General features: G+C 50.1%; 1 protein-coding gene across 1 annotated transcript in view; it reads left to right on the top strand.

Moving 5' to 3' along the window:
- MUS81 (MUS81 structure-specific endonuclease subunit) overlaps nucleotides 1–17,050 on the top strand; it is a 261,421-nt gene that overhangs the window by 87,548 nt on the left and 156,823 nt on the right. The gene's annotated exons all lie outside the window — the stretch shown is intronic.

Genomic DNA, 17,050 nt, shown 5'->3' with positions numbered 1-17,050 from the left:
TATCATGTTCTTCAAGTTTACAGCTAAATAGGGAGATCTCCTTGCACAAACTACTGGGGGTACCAGTAGACACTAACTTGATCTTCAGGGGAAGATTTTACTGACTTTGGTGCTGACCCATGGGTCTCTCTCATAAACTGTGGAAATGGCTGCCATTTGTCTGGCCGCAGTACAGCACTTAAATAGATATCATGCTATGGAGTCTCCAAGATGCCCCATCTTCCTTGGGGACCAAGGTTATAACAGAAGCACAGGCTGTAGGCTCTGGAGATGCTGTCAGTTCTGACAGCCCTTACTCGACTGACTTTTTAGCAAATAAGCGTTATGTAGAAATAATACAAAGGGCTCAAGGTACCTAAGAAACACCTTCTCCCTCTGCAGCTGTTCAGGAGATGGGATTCAGAGTCTTTGACCCAGCTCCTCCTCGGTTTTCAAGGAATTCCTGCTTTGAGAACCTTTTAGAAGAAGGGGAAATTCCTGTGGGAGAAGAGGATGACTTCACAATAGTTAGGCTTTTTCATAGAGGAGCTTCCTCTTCTAATTACTCAGTCTTTATAAATACTTAATATTTCTTTTCCGGTAGCCCAGGGATCACATTATGGAAGGATGTAAGAAATCTCCTAAGGCCTCTCCAGTGAATCAGGCCATTCAGGCCCCTATTTTGGCTGAATGGCTCCTGAAGGCGTGCTCCAAATTGCTCAAGTCTCTGAAGAAAAGGATAAGTAGAAGTAGCCACTAAGAAAACTAACATTTTGGTAGAAGGGGACACAGCACTTGGAAACATCTAGGATTGAAAAGTACAGGCTTCCTTGAATTACCCTGATAGTGGCACATTTCGGGATGAGTGAGCCTTTGTACAGTGGTAAAACTGCGGTGGGCGAGTCCCAGCAGAAGGGATTGCTGTAGTAGAGGTGTCGAGGGAAACAGGAAGCTGTACCCATTACTGGAAGCTGTGCTGGAGCTGGAACCAGGACTGGAAGCAGGAGCTGTGCTGAAGCTTGGAAGCAGGAACTATGCTGGAACTGGAACCAGGACTAGAGGCAGGGGCTGTGTTGGAAGCTGAGGCTCTGCTGGAGCTGGAACCAGGACTGGAAACAGGAGCTGTGCTGCAACTGGGCCAGGACCTGGAGGCAGGAGCTGAGCTGGAAGCTGAAACTTGTGCTGAAAGCTGAAACCAAGGCTCAAAGCTGAAGCTTGTGCTGGAAGCTGAGGCTGAGCTGGAAGCTGGAACCAAGGTTGGAAGCTGAAGGTTGAACTGGAAGCTGGAGCCAAGGCTGGAAGCTGACGCTTGTGCTGGAAGCTGGAACCAAGGCTGGAAGCTGACGCGTGTGCTGGAAGCTAGAACCAAGGTTGGAAGCTGACACTTGTGCTGGAAGCTGGAACCAAGGCTGGAAGCTGACGCGTGTGCTGGAAGCTAGAACCAAGGTTGGAAGCTGACACTTGTGCTGGAAGCTGGAACCAGGATGACCGGTTGCAAGGAAAAGAGGCAGATACCAACGACTGCAGAAGAAGACCCAGGGTGATAATGTCAGTGAGGGGTGGACCCGAGAAGCATCACCCTGAATCCAACCTCCCTTAAACAAGCATACACAGCTGTCGTCAGGCTGGAGAAGGCAGCAGGGCGCGTCACCGACGTGGAGGTAAGGGAGCATGGAAGCGACCGTGACAGATAGGTTTCCCTCATACTCTCTGGAGGGTTAAGCTTGAGCCACACTGCTTCCCTGATCCTCTCCTACGGTACTGCAGCTTAGCTTAAAATAGAGTCCTCTTCTCTAATGGAGCTCCCTCCTGGAAACTTCTGTATCGGGGCCTCCCTGAACTGTTCTGCCTCAGGGAACTTAATGCCCTCCTGGCCTGAGCCCTGCCCTCTAATTCAGGCTCAGCCTCAGCCTCTGCCTTGACAGACTAGTGCCACCTACTGCAATGTGGCTGAACTGTATTAACAGTGAGGGAGTACTCTTCCCTGTACCATCCACACTCTCACAATGCAGTATTATGTTTTATAGATAACACAGGTTTACGAGCTTTCAATTTAATTTTATAAATCTTTTGTCACCAGTATGGATTGTTTTTGATTTTACTCTATTTATTGTTTATTTTTATCATTTGTTTTTTTACTTTGTACTCTTGATACAGGCATCCACCAAAACATGGCCATGTCGGATCTGTCCAGTAAACATTTTTCTGTGTACCATGCTGGTGTCTTGTTGTCTTGGCATCTTTGTGCTTCTCCTAGTCTGTGCATTTTGCCCTCTTTTGGACACTCAAATTTTCAGACAGATTTTCTCAGGAGACACATTTCTAGATCAGGAGAAGGGAGTTGTTCAAGACAGCATTCAGTTTTTTATAACAGCATGCTGGGGCCTTCTGATCTTGGACTTCTGGTCCTCCAGAAACAATACCATGGTGTCTGGTTTTTAGTCATCACAGAGAGCGCAGTTTTAAGGTTTTGATGCCCTAGTTCAGCAATGGCCAAAGGACGATCTGCTTTAAGATTTTATTTGGACTGAGTACTTTCGAAGGTTGCATCTAACCCAGGTGTAATAATCTTAGTAGCTCCAGATTGGCCCAGAAGTCCTTGGTATGCAGACCTGTTATGGTTCTAAGTAGATCAGCCACTGTGTTTCCCACAAGGCAAGGGCCTCTTAGCCCAAGGTCACATTCTCATGAAATATCTGTCTCCTTTTGGTCATACGGCTTGGCAATTCAGAGGTTGAGACTAAGTTGCATGGGATATTAGCTACTTGCTGCAAGTTAGGAAGCATTCCACATGGTAACATATGTGAAGGTTGGGAAAATTTTGCTCGGTGTTCTGAAAGATCCCTTTCTCCCGTCAATTCTTTTATTGCTCATATCCTAGATTTTCTTCAAGAAGGTCTAAAGAAGGGATTGGCCCTGGGTTCCTTGAGGATCTAGTTTGCAGCACTAGTTTTTTTTTTTTGTCGTTTAAAAAGCTTGTCTTTGGCCACAAACCCTGATGTGGTTCAGTTCCTCAATTTCCATGCTTCAGCTCTTCCTCTCTCCAGTCATCACCTGATCACCTTCACACTTCTTCACCCCCCTCCTCAGCCCTGTCCAACTTTAACCACCACCTCCAGGAATCTCCAGGCTATTGACCCTCCCACCCTATCCTCTAGTATTTCTAATCTCCTCCCCTCCATCATGTCCTCCGAGTCTGTCGACATGGCTGTCGCCGCTTACAGTGCCACTCTCTCCTCTGCTCTGGACACCCTCGCACCATCCACCTCCCGTCCCACTAAGCGTACTATTCCCCAGCCATGGCTGACCCCTTGCATCCATTACCTTCGCTCCTGCGCCCGATCTGCTGAACACCTCTGGAGGAAATCCCGCACCCATTCAGATTTTCTTCATTACAAATTCATGCTATCCTCCTTCCACTCCTCCCTATTCCTTGCAAACAGGATTATTACACCCAATTGACCAATTCTCTCAGCTCCAACCCCCGCCGTCTCTTCGCCACTCTTAACTCCCTCCTTAAAATGCCCTCCGCTCCCACCCCCCCCTCGCTCTCTCCTCAATCACTGGCCGATTACTTCCGCGACAAGGTGCAAAAGATCAACCTTGAGTTCACTACCAAGCCATCTCCTCCTCTTCACCCTTCAACCCTCTCCCTCAACCAATCAACCCAGGCCTCCTTCGCCTCCTTTCCCGACATCACCGAGGAGGAAACCGCTCGCCTTCTTTCCTCCTCGAAATGCACCACCTGCTCTTCTGATCCCATCCCCACCAACCTACTTAACATCATCTCTCATACTGCCACCCCCGCCATCTGTCATATCCTCAACCTCTCTCTCTCCACTGCAACTGAACCTGACACCTTCAAACACGCTGTAGTCACACCTCTCCTCAAAAAACCATCACTTGACCCTACCTGTCCCAGCCGCTGCCTTGATTTTCTCTCCTCTCATGCTATCCTCGATCCACTTCAATCCGGTTTTCGCCCTCTACACTCGACAGAAACAGCACTCTCTAAAGTCTGTAATGACCTGTTCCTTGCCAAATCCAGAGGCCACTACTCCGTCCTCATCCTCCTCGATCTATCCGCCGCCTTTGACACTGTCAATCACGATTTACTTCTTGCCACACTGTCCTCATTTCGGTTCCAGGGCTCTGTCCTCTCCTGGTTCTCCTCCTGTCTCTCCCACCACACCTTCAGAGTCCACTCTCATGGATTCTCCTCCACCCCCATCCCAATATCTGTTGGTGTTCCCCAGGGATCTGTCCTTGGACCCCTTCTCTTCTCAATCTACACCTCTTCCCTGGGCTCCCTGATCTCATCCCATGGTTTCCAGTATCATCTCTATGCTGATGACACCCAGCTGTATCTCTCCACACCAGACATCACCGCCGAGACCCAGGCAAAGGTATCAGCCTGCTTATCCGACATTGGTGCCTGGATGTCCAACCGCCATCTGAAACTGAACATGTCCAAGACCGAGCTCATCGTCTTTCCACCAAAACCCACTTCTCCTCTTCCTCCACTTTCTGTCTCAGTTGATAACACCCTCATCCTCCCCGTCTCATCTGCCCGCAACCTCGGAGTCATCTTTGACTCCTCCCTCTCCTTCTCTGCACATATCCAGCAGATAGCCAAGACCTGTCGCTTCTTCCTCTTTAACATCAGCAAAATTCGCCCTTTCCTCTCTGAACACACCACCGAAACTCTCGTCCACACTCTCATTACCTCTCGCCTTGATTACTGCAACTTACTCCTCACAGGCCTCCCACTTAGCCACCTATCCCCCCTTCAATCTGTTCAGAACTCTGCTGCACGTCTTATATTCCACCAGAACCGATATACTCATATCACCCCTCTCAGGTCACTTCACTGGCTTCCAATCAGATACCGCATTCAGTTCAAGCTTCTCCTTCTTACCTATAAATGCACTCAGTCTGCTGGCCCTCACTACCTCTCTACCCTCATCTCCCCTTACGTTCCCACCCGAAACCTCCGTTCACAGGACAAATCCCTCCTCTCATTACCCTTCTCCACCACTGCCAACTCCAGGCTCCGCTCATTCTGCCTCGCCTCACCCTATGCCTGGAACAACCTTCCCAAGCCCATACGCCAAGCCCCCTCCCTGCCCATCTTCAAGTCTTTGCTTAAAGCCCACCTCTTCAATGCTGCGTTCGGCACCTAACTCTTTCAGGAAATCCAGACTGTCCCAATTTGACCGCCCCTATCAGACTTACTGTTCACGTGTCCTTTAGATTGTAAGCTCTTTGAGCAGGGACTGTCTTTCTATGTTAACTTGTACAGCGCTACGTAACCCTAGTAGCGCTTTAGAAATGTTAAGTAGTAGTAGTAGTAGTTCCTATGCTGCCTGGGCCTACTTCTCCTGGTTACAACAGGCAGTGGAGCAACCCGCGGATGGTGCGGAGTCCCTCGCTGAGGTTGCACCACGGATGGAGTCGGCAGTGTCATTTTTGGCTGACGCCCTTTATGATCTGGTCAGACCTTCGGCTAAACAGATGTCTGTGGCGGTTGCTGCCCGCCGCCTTCTATGGCTACGGCATTGGGCGGCTGACATGGCCTCTAAGCACAGGCTGGTGAGGTTACCCTTTCGGGGCCTCCTGTTATTTGGAGAGGAACTGGAGAAAATTGTTAAAGACCTGGGGGACCCTAAGCCCCAGCGGTTACCCGAGGATAGGCCGAGGCCTTCTTCCAAGGGTTCTGTGTGGCCCTCCTCTCCCAGACCTCGCTTCCGTGAAGTTCGCAGGTATCGCCCGGGGCGCTCTGCTGGGGTTTCTCAACGAGCCCGTTTTCAGGAGAGGAATTCCTTTCGCTTGGACAAGCGTTCCGCAGCGGCCGGATCAAGGCCTGGAGTTCAGGGGCCCCCCTCAATGATGGGGCGCCAGTCCATTCCTCGATTCCTGCAGTAGGAGGACGACTTTCCCTCTTTCTCGAGGAATGGACCAAGATTACCTCAGATCAGTGGGTCCTGGTCCTGATCAGAGAAGGTTACCGATTGGAATTCAGCACCCAGGTGAGAGACGTGTTTTTGGAGTCCCGATGCGGTACTGCCGTCAAACGGGCGGAGGTAGAGGAGACCTTACAAGTCTTTTTGCACCTCGGTGCAGTGATCCCTGTGCCTCCCGCCGAGTGCGGCTGTGGTCGCTACTCCATTTACTTTGTGGTGCCTCGAAAAGGCGGGTCTTTCCGACCGATCCTCGACTTAAGGTCAGTCAACGAGGCACTAAGAGTGCGGCATTTTCACATGGAACCCCTGCGCTCCATCATTGCGGTGGTACAGCCAGGAGAGTTTCTCACGTCTCTGGACCTAAAAGAAGCTTACTTGCACATTCCTATTTGGCCCCCGCATCAACGGTTTCTCCAGTTTGCGGTGTTGGGAAAACATTTCCAGTTTCGGGCCTTGCCTTTTGGCCTCGCCACAGCTCCCCACACCTTTTCCAAGGTAATGGTGGTAGTAGTTGCCTTTCTCAGGTGAGAGGGTATCAGGGTTCACCCGTACCTTGACGACTGGCTCATCAGAGCGGATTTGGCAGACGAAAGTCGTCTGGCCACAGCCAGAGTGGTCACAGTACTGCAGTCTCTAGGCTGGGTCGTCAATATACTCAAAAGTCACCTGACCCCCTCTCAGTCTCTCGAATATTTGGGGGTCCAGTTCGACATGGCCTCGGGGTTTGTCTTTCTCCCCGACCAAAGGCGGTGCAAGCTTCAGAATCAGGTCCATCTGCTCCTGCGGATGCCTCGCCCGCGAGCTTGGGACTTTGTCCAGCTGCTGGGGTCGATGACAGCCACTTTGGAGGTAGTGCCTTGGGCAAGAGCGCACTTTTTTTTTTTTTTTTTTTGTTACATTTGTACCCCGTGCTTTCCCACTCATGGCAGGCTCAATGCGGCTTACATGGGGCAGTGGAGGGTTAGGTGACTTGCCCAGAGTCACAAGGAGCTGCCTGTGCCGGGAATCGAACTCAGTTCCTCAGCTCCCCAGGACCAAAGTTCACCACCCTAACCACTAGGCCACTCCTCCACTCCACTTGAGACCACTGCAGACACCACTGCAGATTGCCCTGCTTCAACGATGGTCTTCAACGTCCCAGGATTATCAGCGCAGACTAACGTGGCTCCCTGCGGTCCGGCTCAATATGGAGTGGTGGCTCTCCGACAGCATGCTGCGGCAAGGAATGCTGCTGGTGCTTCCCTCTTGGTGCCTGGTGATAACCGATGCCAGCCTGATTGGCTGGGGAGCACATTGCCAGGGAAGCTATGCCCAGGGTCTTTGGACACCCGCGGAAACGGGGTGGTCCATCAATCGCTTGGAACTGAGAGCGATATTCCAGGCTCTTCTGGCCTTTCACAAGACTCTGGAGGGGCTGGCTGTCAGAGTTCTGTCGGACAACACGACAGCGGTGGCCTACATAAATCGCCAAGGCAGCACTCAGTGCAGAGCACTGGCCGCGGAGGCCGCTCAGATTTGCCACAGGGCAGAGCTACACCTGCAGCTTCTTTCTGCAGCGCATATAGCAGGTCAGAGCAACGTGCAAGCCGATTTCCTAAGCAGGCATCAAATCGACCCAGCGGAGTGGGAACTGGCAGATGAAGTGTTTCTTCAGATCTGTGCCAAATGGGGAACGCCCGTAGCGGATCTTATGGCGTCAAGCGCCAATGCCAAAGTTCCGTGCTTTTTCAGCAGACGGAGAGATCCTCGCTTGGCGGGGTTGGATGCTCTGGCTCAACCCTGGCCCTCGGGCCTCCTGTATGTGTTCCCTCCTTGGCCCTTGATTGGGCGAGTCCTCCTGCGAATTTGGCTACATCGAGGAGTGGTGATTCTCATTGCCCCGGATTGGCCCAGGCATCCGTGGTACGCGGACCTCCGGCGGATGCTGGTGGGGGCCCCTCTTCCTTTGCCTCTGGTGCTGAACCTGTTGATGCAGGGACTGGTGACCATGGAGGATCCCTGACGCTTTGGTCTTACGGCATGGCTCTTGAGAGGGCGCAATTGAGAGGCAAGGGCTATTCTAACAAAGTCATCTCCACTCTCTTGCAGGCCCGCAAGCGGTCCACCTCCGTTGCTTATGCTCGGATTTGGCGCCTGTTTGAGGCGTGGTGTGTTTCAAAGGCGATCACTCCCACGTGGACTACAGTCTCGCCGATACTGGACTTTTTGCAGGATGGATTACAAAAAGGCTTGGCCTACAATTCCCTGCGAGTGCAAGTGGCAGCATTGGCATGCTTTCGAATGAAGGTCTCTGGCTTTTCCCTGGCCGCTCATCCAGAGGTTGCCCGATTTCTAAGAGGGGCACTCTGGCTCCGCCCGCCAGTGCGGCTGCCGTGTCCGGCTTGGAACCTGGGGCTGGTGTTGAAGGCTCTTCAGTGTTCGCCCTTCGAGCCGCAGAGGTGAACTTCAGAGAAAGATGTGACTCTAAAGACAGTCTTTTTGGTGGACATGACCTCGGCGAGACGTGTGCCTGAGCTCCAGGCGCTGTCCTGTCGAGACCCCTTTCTGCAATTCTCAGAGTCCGGGTACGTACTCTGCCTTCCTTCCTGCCTAAGGTGGTTTCAGTGTTTCACCTGAACCAGCCCATTTATCTGCCCTCCTTTTCTAGAGAGGAGTTTCCGGAATCTTTTGGGCGGTTGCATCTTTTGGATGTCCACAGGGCTCTGTTGCAATATCTGAAGATGTCAAATGCCTTTAGGACTTCTGATCACCTTTTTGTATTGTTATCAGGTCCTCGAAGAGGGTCTCCAGCGTCTAAGGCCACTGTAGCCCGTTGGCTCAAGGAAGTCATTTTTTTCTGCGTATCTGCTGTCAGGGCAGTCTCCGCCTGATGCGTTCAAGGCGCACGCCACGAGAGCGATTTCCTCCTCGTGGGCTGAAACGGGAGCACTCTCTCTTCAAGAGATCTGTAGTGCGGCTACTTGGGCTTCTAAGCTTTCTTTTGTCCGGCATCACAGGCTGGATGTTGGAGCGCAGCGGGACGCTTATTTTGGAGCGCAGGAGTTGCTTGTTCCCGCCCTAACTAGGGAGTGCTTTTGTAAATCCCATCAGTTAATGGATTCATCTGCTGCTGATGACAAGGAAGGGAAAATTAGGTTCTTACCTTGGTAATTTTCTTTTCTTTAGTCACAGCAGATGAATCCATGATCCCTCCCTGTCTGACTCTATTTTTTTGTTCAGTTCTCTCATGCAGGTATGTTCCCTCATCGGGAGGAGTTGCAAAACAGTTTTCAGGATTTCTATATACTGTTCTATTACAGGAGGTTGAGATCGTCCCTCCTTTGTATGGTTCTTGCTCCTGTTTTGGGGCGTTCGTTCGCTGTGAGGAAAGTTCATGTTATTCTACTTTGAGGATTCACTCTGCTTTGGAAGCTTTAAATACTGAAGGCAGATGGAGCTAGCTGTCCAAGAGGGCACTATGGTTTTTCAGTGTTCTCTATCTCCACCTGCTGTTAGGCGGATACAACCCCAGTTAATGGATTCATCTGCTGTGACTAAAGGAAAGAAAATTACCAAGGTAAGAACCTAATTTTCCCTTATTCGCCGAGGACAAGTAGGCTGCATGTTCTCACATATGGGTGACGTCCATGGCAGCCCCAGGTTCGGAAAATCTTCCTAGCAACAAAGGTTGCTAAAGCCTTTGAGCGCACGGGTGTGCGCACCGCACATGCGCGGCCATCTTCCTGCCCGTCACGCCCTCAAGTTTCCTTTCGTTGTCATGTGCGGCCATTTGGCCGCCCGTACGGGTTTTCTCCCTTTTATGTGCCTTTCCTTTGGCACCATCACAAATTTTGATTTCGCTGCCGCTATTTTTCCGTCAATGACATCGAGGCTCGCCAGCGGCTTCAAGAAGTGCACTCGGTGCAACCGGGCAATCTCAGGCACCGACCATCACGTGTGGTGTATCCAGTGCCTTGGGCCTGACCATCGCCCAGACGCATGTAAGTTGTGTCTTAGCCTTAAAAAGCAGACACAAGCGTCGAGACAAGCTTAACGGGATCGCCTGTTTGGAGCTTTGCCCGGTACTTCGGCGTTGACAGCGGTACAGAGGTTGTCAGCAGTGTCGATGTTGGCACCGGAGAGTGCATCGACCTCGGGAGTGCAGGTAATGGCTGTCCAGAGACCATGAAGATGAAACAAAAAAGTGAGGAGAATGGATGAGGATACCAACTGTTTTATATTTATTCACTTAAAAAATTCACTTAGAATTCCAGAGACCATCACATGCTGGCAGCAGTGAACCATTGAGTGGGTGTCCACCTGCCTCGAGGGCTCCTGCGGTACAGGCCCATCGGGACCGACCCCTTTCGGACTCGACCCTGAGGAGGCGTGTGGATTCCACGTCCTCCTCGTCAGTACCGAGGGGTACCGGTGACGTACCTCGAGCGAAGGCAAAGAAGCACCGTCATCGGTCCCCTTCTCATCATGGTACCAAGAGCTCCGGGGCGTTGAGGGAATCGGCACCCATGAAGTGTCGACGCCGGGAGGACCGCTCACCCTCCATTCAAGAGGTGTCGATGCGCTGGTCTCTGGACAGCCCAGTACCGCCTCCTCCTCCTCGGCAGATTCTGGCCTCGACTCCTGTACCAACTCCACAGCTTTTCTCGACAGACACTCTTGACGAGCACCTCCGAGCCATTCTTCCAGGCATCCTGGAAAGGCTGCTGCAACCATCTGTTCCGGTACCGGGGGTGCTTGCACCGTCGGTACCGTCGATAGATGTGGTGGCTGGCTCCCCGCCTGTGGTGAGGCCCTCAACATTGGTGTCGCTTGCGGCATCAGCCTCGGCTGCCCCCCGAGTTGACTCTCCGTCGACATCGATGGAGGGAGCTTCATCGCCGCCGGCACAGGAGTCAACTTCTTGGCATCGCCATCGAGGACATAGCTCTTCAGCGTCGAGACGGGCTCGGCTTCGGACTGCAGTCAGAGAACTCCTGTCCGATACCGAAGGAGAGGCCTCGTGGGAGGCAGAGGAAGCTCCAAGATATTTCTCTTCAGAGGAGTCTTGTGGCCTTCCCTCTGACCCTATTCCTTCGCCAGAGAGAAAGCTCTCTCCCCCGGAGAGTTTGTCTTTCTTGTCCTTTGTCCGGGAAATGTCTGCGGCCATTCCCTTCCCAGTGGTAACTGAGCATGAGCCCAGGGCTGAGATGTTCGAGGTCCTGGACTATCCTTTGCTACCTAACGAGTCATCCACTATTCCTCTACATAATGTCCTTAAACAGACACTGTCAAGGAACTGGATGAAACCATTATCTAACCCCACCATTCCTATGACGGTTGAGTCCCAGTATAGGATTCACGGGGACCCGGAATTGATGAAGGCCCAGTTGCCTCATGACTCGGGGGTTGTGGATTCTGCTCTCAAGAGAGCCAAAAGTACGAGAGATTTCGCCTTGGTGCCCCCGGGATGGGAGGCTCGAACTTTGGACTCTTTTAGGAGGAAGGCCTACCAGTCAGCTATGCTCATCTCCAAAATCCAGTCCTAACAGCTCTACACGAGCATTCACTTGCGGAATAATGTGAAGCAACTGGCGGACCTGGTCGATCAGCTCCCTTCGGAGCAGGCCAGGCCTTTTCAGGAGGTGGTTAGGCAGCTGAAGGCGTGTCGTAAATTCCTGTCCAGGGGTACTTACGATTCTTTTGATGTGGCGTCCAGAGCTGCTGCTCAGGGTATAGTGATGCGCAGACTCTCATGGCTGCGTGCCTCTGACCGCGACAATCGAGTCCAGCAGCGGCTTGCGGATGTTTCTCGCCGAAAATATTATCCCCCCGGCAAGGAAGTCGAACAGGTGGTAGAGCCGCTCCACCAGCAGGAAACCACATTTGACAAACTCTCCTACCGGGCGCCTTCAGCATCTACCTCATCAGGTAGACGTTTTTACAGGGGAAGGAGGAATGCTCCCTATGCTTACAATAAGTGTAGGTACTATCCACCTTCCAGCCAGCCTGCTCAGGCTCAACCCCAGCGCGCTCGTGGCCCCTGCAGCTCCCCAGCAAAAGCAAGGGACGGGCTTTTGACTGGCTCCAGGCCAGATGATCACCCGCTATAACATCAGAAACACTCTCCCCATTTGTAAGCACCAAGGACCCCTTTTACAAAGGCTCACTGGTGTTTTTAGCATGCACTAAATGCTAGAGACGCCCATATTTTCCTCTGGGCATCTCTAGTGCACGCTAAAAACACTAGCATGCCTTTGTAAAAGATCCCCTAAGTCCAGCATGGCCCAATCTCACATAGGTTCCATTAAGACTGTTATTTGGAAAAGCCTACCCCATGGACTCAGCATGTGTCTCCACTGCTTGATACTCATCAATCTAATGACAATTTTGGACACATCCTCCCTCCCCTCCTTTCCCCTGGTTTCCCTGTTCCTTTCGTTCCTTCCCCATCCTCTCCATTATTTCTTACATAGGTCGAATGTTGTATTAGCTTAATTTACTGCATGGGCATCCGCCTTTTCGGTGCGATGTAAGCCACATTGAGCCTGACACAGGAAAATGTGGGGTATAAATGAGATAAATAAATTACCAGTTGCTGAAATAGTTCTTGCCGTAGAGAATCCAGGATCTCCCTATTTCTAGACTACCTCACAAAAAGGATGCCCCAATCAGCATCTAGCATATTAAAATCACAGAAGTATTTCCCCTTTCATAGCTATATTTTGAATATCTTCAATTAAATATGTCCATTTCTGCCTGTGAAGGAGGCCTGTATACCACACCATTGTAAATAGAATTTCCATTCCCACTTTCCAGATTAATCCACAGTGCTCCTTCCTTACCTCATAAGTCCTGCAATTCTGTTACCTTTAACTTTGGTCCAAAACATTAAGACCTTTGTTGTTAGCCAGCTCTCTCCAGTCTGTTTTTCTTATCATAGAATAGTATGGACACCTCAAAGGCTCCATGTTGCAGATTTAGCTCCTTCGAATCTGTGTTAGAATTCTACAAATCGTTTAGGGACATTATTGTATATGCTATACGAATGTAGTAATGTTTTTGCATTCTAGGAAGAGGCATGGTCTATTATTTCTATTATTTCTAATATTTTTAAGTTACAAGTGAACATCTCCCCTTCTTTTATTATCTTTAAATCCTGTACACCCCAAATTTGTCTATCTGATAATAATAATAAAAAAAAGCCTTTTTGATATACTTTACTCAATATACACTTTTGGTGGCAATCAGTATTGCAACATCACAAGATTGAGATGGCTATAGCTGAAAAAATGGGTACTATAATATGCTTTTAATTTGGTCCCATTTTGACATTTTTCTTTGCAGCACTGACTCAGCCTTAATTTATTGTAAGGATTATTCCTTGAATATTTTCTTTCTTCAACTACCTCTAATTTGTTTGCTGTTTTTATTACAGTTGTTTCTAGTATTGACAATCATTTTTGTTGCTGTTATGTATGTTTACTTTGTACTTCCTTTACAAAATTCAATAAAATATCAAGTTGAAATAGAATATTACCTTTAACATATGCCACTCCCCCTCCCTTTCTTCCTACTCTGTCCTTCCTGAACAGATTGTAGCTCAATATAATTATATCCCAGTCATAGTTCTCCATGAACCATATCTCCATGATCACCACTAAATCCAAGTCAGCCTCATCCAGAACTTTATTTTACATACTCTGTACACTATTATACACTGCTTTCTAGATGTTGCCCTTTTTTCCTATAATGTCTCACTTAAGGGCTCATACTTAACTGGGGGCTGAGATCACTCTGCCCCAATTATTCTAGTTTAAAGCCCCCTTCAGTAGGTTAACTAGTCTGCTGTTGAAAACACTTTGTCCCTTCTTTGATAAATGAACACCATCTCTGCCCAGCAACCTTTGGAAAATCATCCCATCATCTAGGAAGCCAAAATGTTCTTGACACCATCTATGCAGCAGTGTATTCATCTCCAGGATGCAAACATCTCTGTCTTGGCTTTAATGAAAGCTTGAATTGCTTGATGAATAAGAATAGCCTTAGTAGGTTATAGATTCTTTCAAGAATAGGATCCTCAGAAGTTGCTGAGTCCTGTAAAATAAGGTCAGCAATATTCAAACCCTCCAGTGCCTGTGAAATTATTCCTGCAAGCTCTTCTTTGTGGAACAACGAGACAGTGGGATCATCTTCCTCCACTGTTGGAAGTTATCTCTCCTCTAAAGGCTCTGACAAGAGACTCCTCTCTGAGCCAGAACACACTAAAGCGGCCCACATCAAGATCACAGTGAGCAAGATGCACAGCATTTCTTTCCTGTAACGTGGACAATCTTGACCGCTTAGCTTGAGAAAGCACATTTTATAAATTTATATTCTGCTCTATCTCTAGTCTTCTAGGTGGAGTACAACAAACACAGGCATGTTAAGATCTAATACATAACAACTAAGCCATTAACACAAACTTGACCTAAACAAGACAGAAATACAGTTCATAATTAAAATATAATGTAAGTACAACTAAGTCCTCACCACAAAGACGCCCCTCAGTAAACATCAGTCTGCATTGTGTGTCTGACAAAACAGAAATATTTTTAATTTTCTGAACCCACTCATCTCCTGCAATTCTCTAGTACATGAAGGAAGCAGTTTCCAAAGCTGCAGCCCTGCGCTAAAAAAAATTGAGTACTAAAATTCCTCCAACCTAACATCCCGATAATTATGTACATCTCCAACAGCAGAATTCATGGAGCGTAACAATCTTTTTGGCTGATAAACCCGTAATTTGGCAGTAAGAATAGTAGAAATCCTATCATGTAACTGTTTGAAAATCAGGTACAGGGATCTTGAATCAAATTCTATATTCCATAGGTAGCCAATGTAGTTGCTTAAGCACAAGTGTAATGTGCTCGAAGCGACTACATCCACCTAATACCCTTGCCGTAGCATTTTGTGTGACTTGCAGCTCCAAAATTGACAAAATTGGACATCTCTCCAAGACCTGTGGTAGGCAGGTACCCCTGAAACTGCTTTAAAAGATTGTCATCCTCTTCCACAAATCCTAACTCCAGGTGAAAAACATCCAAATTGCCTAGCGTTCCATGTAGCTCATGCAAGGTTGTCTGAATTGGTAAAGGATGAGAGAGTGAGACCTTCTGCAAAACTGGGGATTACAAGGATCCTTCTGCTTGAATACCCACAGCCCAATTAAGGGCCCGATACAGAATGGCAGCCATAAAATATGGCTGCCTAGGTAAAATGTGCACAAAGGGGATCACATGCAAATAAGTGGACTGTCTCCCGCCCTCCCTCCTCCATGCATCCCTGACAAAATTCCCTGGTGGTTCAGTGGACCCTGAACCCCCCCATGCCTCCCGACCCCCGACAGAATTCCTGGTGGCCCTGTGGACCCTGGACACACATCTCTGTGCCTCCTGACCCCTCCCCCCAAACAATCCATTGGTGGTCCAGTGAACACCCCCCTGCACTCTGGCAAATTACCCTGATAGTCTAGTGATTCCCTTCCCAGTACCTTAAAAAAGTTGGGCAGGAGCAACACCTCCTGCCTCGGGCTCCGTGGCTTTCAAAATGGTGGCACCCAGCTCCTGACAAGTACATTCTGGGATGTTCTGGGCAGAGCTAAACATCATATAAGGTGAAAAACTCCTTTTCCATATCATCATGCTGATCAATCCATAGACTGGTGGGTTGTGTCCATCTACCAGCAGGTGGAGATAGAGAGCAAACTTTTGCCTCCCTATATGTGGTCATGTGCTGCCGGAAACTCCTCAGTATGTTCTCTATCTCAGCAGGTGGTGGTCACACACAGCAGCAGCTCTGGCTAGGCCTCCAAGCCTAATTTTTAGGTTTTGTTGAGTGCCTGGGGTTGAGGGCTCTTCTTGAGCAAGTGCAAACCTGGTGGCGCCAGGTCCCTCCTTTTCTCCCCCCTCCCGCTGGCTCCGTTGAAAAAAAAAAAAAAAAATTTTTGAACGTCCTTAAGGGCGTTTATTTCGACGTTTATTTAAACGTTTATTGCAGCTACTCACTGGGACACCAGGTCGTTACAGCTCGGAGCGGAAAGCAGGTAATTTTTACCTTTTATAGCGGGCAGGGGGTTCCCCGATTGGTCTCCACGTGGCCTATGGCGTCGGAGGGCGAGGGCGCAAAGAGTCGCTCCCCGGATCGCGTGTGCGCTTCTAGAGGGGATGCGGGGGTCTTAAAGTCTGATCGCCCTTGTTGGGTGACAGTTTCGTGACCGATGAGTGTCCCGGTCCTTCCTTCGGTGTGGCGGTTTTTCCCGCCATAAACGCCCATCCCCCGCGGCTCGCCTCCGCCATATTGGCCGGGCACGTGGCTCGGACGGCTTCTTCTTGGGCCGCCCTTGAGGTGGGAGACATTGATGCCATGAACGCCCTTAATTTGGGCGACGGCACAAAAGCGGCTAAAGTTAAGCGCCGTTTTTCCCGCACGGCTCCTTCGCGGAGTGTCGCGCCGGATGCCATCTTGGATGCGCAGCATGTCTCTCCCCCGCTCTTGCGAGCGCCGGTTGAGGGTGCGCCTAGGGCTGTAGCCCAGGCTGCGGAAGTGCACAGTCTGGGGGGTTTCTCCCCCGAGTTTGTTTTGCTGCTGCATCAGGCCTCCCTTATGCAAAACGCTGCCCCTGCTCCCTCGTCTGGTAAAGAGGTTGAGGCCCCCGGAGGTAAACGCCCTCGGGTTGATTCCCAGGCCTTGGAGGACTTTGTCTCCTCCGATGTAGATGAGGGCAGCGTATCTGAGTTCTCCCAACGGTCCTTTGCGGATTCCTTGGAGGAGACGGATCCCCTCTCGGATGGAGCGGATGACCCCTCTGCAGCGCGGCTCTTTAGCTCAGAGGATTTGCCCAACCTGTTAATGCAGGCCATGGGCATTTTGAAGATTTCCTCTCCGGAGGTCGTCTCTCCCTCAGCCCCTGTTGGCTCTGCCATTATGCTGGGGACGAAGCGCCCGCATAGAACCTTCCACGTGCATGAGGCCATGCACACCTTAATTTCGGCTCAATGGGATGTCCCGGAAGCGAGCCTTAAAGTGGCTAGGGCTATGTCCCGCCTCTATCCTTTGCCTGAAAGTGAACGTGAGGCCTATCTGTGGCCTAC

The sequence above is a fragment of the Microcaecilia unicolor genome, chromosome 11, assembly GCF_901765095.1.
Source record: "Microcaecilia unicolor chromosome 11, aMicUni1.1, whole genome shotgun sequence".
In the NCBI taxonomy this organism is placed as follows: domain Eukaryota; kingdom Metazoa; phylum Chordata; class Amphibia; order Gymnophiona; family Siphonopidae; genus Microcaecilia; species Microcaecilia unicolor.
The sequence above is the reverse complement of the archived record's forward strand: the minus strand, read 5'-3'. Positions and strand labels throughout refer to the sequence as shown.